This window comes from Tamandua tetradactyla, chromosome 7, assembly GCF_023851605.1.
Source record: "Tamandua tetradactyla isolate mTamTet1 chromosome 7, mTamTet1.pri, whole genome shotgun sequence".
Lineage (NCBI taxonomy): Eukaryota > Metazoa > Chordata > Mammalia > Pilosa > Myrmecophagidae > Tamandua > Tamandua tetradactyla.
The window spans coordinates 38,848,027-38,851,711 of NC_135333.1; the positions used below are offsets into that span (position 1 = coordinate 38,848,027).

Genomic DNA, 3,685 nt, shown 5'->3' on the forward strand with positions numbered 1-3,685 from the left:
CAGGAACCAGAGAGGGATCCGGAGATTGGGGACCCCAGGGCCGTGCCCTTGCCTGCGAACCGCAGCAGCCCCTTCCAGTGGCTGTGTGAATGGGAGAAGTGGCTGGACCTCTCTGAGCCACAGTTCTCTCATTTGCAAAAGTATGGGTTGGAATGAACAGTCTGGGTGATTACGAGCATGGGTTCCAGAGCCAGGCGGCCTGGGTTCAGTCTTGCTCCCCTCTCCCCACCCCAACCAGGTTACCAGTGACCTTGGGCTTGTCACTCAGCTTCTTGCTCAGTTTCTTCATCTCTGAAATGGTGATAATTGCTGCACCTTATAGACATGTGAGAATTAAGTGACTTATGTAAGATGTTTAGGACAATATTTAGCTAAGGCTGTTTACTGCTAGTATTGTAAAGTAGCATGTCATGTTGGAGTGATGTGGTCTTTGTAGTGAGTGCTTTAATGGCGACATGGTCTTGTGGTCTTATAGTGATATAGTCTTCTAGTGGTATCATCTTGTAGTGACGTGGTCTTCTAATGGCACAGTCTTCCAGTGACTGTGTCTTGGCCTTGTGTGTTGCGACATGGTCTTGTAGTGACATAGTCTTCTAGTCTTCTTGTAGTGATGCAGTCTTGGCCTGAGGGCCGGTGCCGCTCTCAGTGTTTGTGTTAACATGGGTGCTGGGACCCACCTTCTGGGGAGACCTGCACGGTGCCCCCTCGGTGTCCAGCCTGGGGCAGCCCTGCCCCAGCAAAGTGGGGACGGAGGTGGAGGTCGTATTTGCACTATCGCCAACTGTTTGCCTGATGGTAGGTGGAGAGGGAAAGGGCAGGTCTCTTTTTGAAAAACCATAAAGAAAAAGTATTTCACTCGTTTTAGCACAGAGACTGTTGCTCTCTTTGGTCTGATTCAAACGCGTGGGCTTACCTCTGGAAGGAAGGGGACTGTGTTTCCTGGGCACCTCCTGTGTGCCAGGCCCTCTGCAAGGACGTCCCAGGCTCAGCCTCAGCCCACCCCGTGGTCATGTCCATCTCCGTAACAGTGGGCAAGCGGAGGCCCGGAGAGGCTCCCTCTCGCTCAAGGTCTGCATGCCGCTTTCCACTAGGGGAGGAAACATTACTAAGGGGGCTTCCATCAGCGGTCACAGCAGCAACTCCTCTGCCCCCCAGAGATGTTAGCTGTCGGGGCCCTGATCCCCTTGGAAGTCCAGCTCATTTTCTAGAAGGCTCTTAAGGTTTACCATCAGCTGGGCTGGTTAAAGGTCTTCTTTGTGTTGCAAAAGCCGTTTCTCCAGCAAAATAAATCTTCCTGATGTCCAGGACAGACCCAGGGCCAGAGATGCAGGGAGAGGCTGCACCATTCAGCCCTGTGAGTCTGGGGAAATTACTCTCTGCACCTCAGTTTTCTTATCTATAAAATGGGCATTTTAATTTCTGTCCTGCTTAGCCCCCAGGGGCAGGTAAGATAAAGATATGAAATAACGACAACCCACAAGTCTACAGCCCTCATGATTCACCTGGGAGTTATTTGAGATGTTTATGCTTCTGCCCTCATTTAATCCTTGAGAGGCCCAAGGTCACACAGCTGATAAATTTGGGGGCTTGAACCACATCCCAGCTGCCTTTGAGGGCAATCACACAAAGCATGATGAGAGGTCTTTGGAGGTTGGAGGTCTGATTCAGAGTCATTCTGAGTCAGCCATTGTAGCCACTTCTGGTTGGATTGACATGCAGCCCCTACTTGAATAGTCCCAGTGGTGGGGCGCTCACTACCTTATGAGCCCCACAGTTGCTAATCTTGGGCTTGGGTGACACGGTGGGGGTGGGGGCGGGGGCGGTGTCACAATCCTATCTGTCATTACCCTCCCCCAGACCAAAGTGTGAGACCGAGAGAGGAGAAAGTTCTCAGCACATGAGGGCAGGCAGCAGGTGTCAATAAATCCTTGAGGCAGATCAATCAACAGAACTTCTATTTTTAACTATAAAGCTAATATAGTAATGTGACCTAAAGTCTGGAAAGTAGACACTGATTTCCCCCATTAGCTCACTCAAACATCATTGTTTCTGTGGATTCATTTCCAGGTTCCTTTTCAATACATATATTTTGACATAGAGCAATTTTATAATGTCATTGTGCCACACGTAAGGTTTTGTATCCTGATTTTTTTACTCAGTGTCATGTTACAAGCATTTTCCCCATTTCTGATAGCCTGGCGTTACCTAAATGGTGGTGATCATTGTTTCTTGGCTGCATAATATCCTGTATCAGGGATATTCTTGCATTCAACCTGGATGCCCCCCCTTTTGGGGGGACCTGGGGGGTGCCCTGTTGGTGTGCCTGTAGTCCGATGGCTGGGAGGAGGCACATGGCAGGCGCTCAACTGGCTGCAGCTGTTGCTACTGTCATTGTAGGAATCGTTATTCCTACAGTGGGTCCTATCTCCCCAGCTAAATGTGGGTCCTGTGAGCGGGAACCAGGTGCTATATGTTCTTGCATCCCCCATGGTGCTTCACCCCAGCCCTGCTCAGTGAACCCTTCCTGATTTGACTCCTGATGTTTGGTGCCCTCCAAATAGAATGAGTCTTGGCGTGGGAGAGGAGCTGAGAGCCCCTACAGTACCCAGTCTCATCTCGCCCCCATTTTAGAAACAGGCTCGGAGAGTGTGGTGGGTCCTGTCCATGGTCACACCACAGGAAGGAGAAAGCCAGGGATGCCTCCTGGAGGAAGTGGCCAGGGCCCACAGGATGGGAGATTTGGCTGGCACGGTGGCAGAGGGCTGGGGGTCTAGGTGGGGTGCAGGGAAGAACGGGAACATCCATGAGGCACCCTGAGCCCAACACTTAGTGCCCAGCGGGTTGAGCTGGGGGTGGGGCCCAAGGGACAGGGTGAGCTGGCTGGACAGCTGACCCCCAGCCCACGCCCACCTGTCACTTGCTCGAATTCAGGCAGGAAGGGGTGTTCTGCGAGTGGGGAAGCTTCAGGACCTTCCTCGGACTGCATCTTCTTTGCACTGCTGGATGAGTGGTGATCAAATATTCATCAGAAAAGCCACAGCTGGGCTTCCCTGCACAGGGCACAGCCAGGGCTGCCTTCTGCTGAGTCACAGGGAACCAGAGAGCCCCCACCTGCAATCTCATGGGCCTTCTTTGACCACAGGGCGCCTCCTAATTTGTAAGTCAGGGGCATTGGGGACGGGTAGTGCCAGAGCTCACCCACCATGACCTAGGTCTTGGCCGAGAGCACACAGCAGAGAAAAGCCTGGCGGCCCTGGGGCCCACCCTCACCCACCCATGGGGTCCTACCTTCTTAGTCCTCACGGCCAGGGGCCAGGTAGGTCCCCTCATGCCTCCGTGTCGTGGCAGGGTCCCCGAGTCTTGGACAGATGGTGCCAAGAGACTAGGTGCATGTCTGTGTGACTCCAGTACCCACGTGCCCTGCCCCCCGCCCCCAGGCTGAACCAGGTTCCGGGGTCCACGCTGATGAGAGCACAGTACTCCCACTTTGGGTTTGTGCTTTGGCTCTTCAGAGACACACCAATAACAAAAAACAGTGACAGATGGAGCCTTCCTCCTGCTGCGGCATGTGGGAGGCCGAGCAGGAGTTCAGATTCTTTTGTTCATTCATAAAACACACTCTGGGTGCACAGACTGGAGGCCAGGCACCCATCTAGGTCCTGAGATCAGCGGGTGAAAGCTGGAC

The 3,685-nt window shown here is 53.0% G+C and overlaps 1 long non-coding RNA gene across 1 annotated transcript; it reads right to left on the minus strand.

Annotated features, from left to right (window-relative positions):
* Positions 1–365: 365 nt before the first annotated feature.
* LOC143689601 (uncharacterized) lies at positions 366–1,762 on the minus strand. The gene is made up of 3 exons (XR_013178846.1): positions 1,503–1,762; positions 914–1,087; positions 366–789 (listed from the first exon to the last, which is right to left on the minus strand). It is a non-coding gene; the product is annotated as an uncharacterized LOC143689601 (long non-coding RNA).
* Between the last annotated feature and the right edge of the window lie 1,923 nt (positions 1,763–3,685).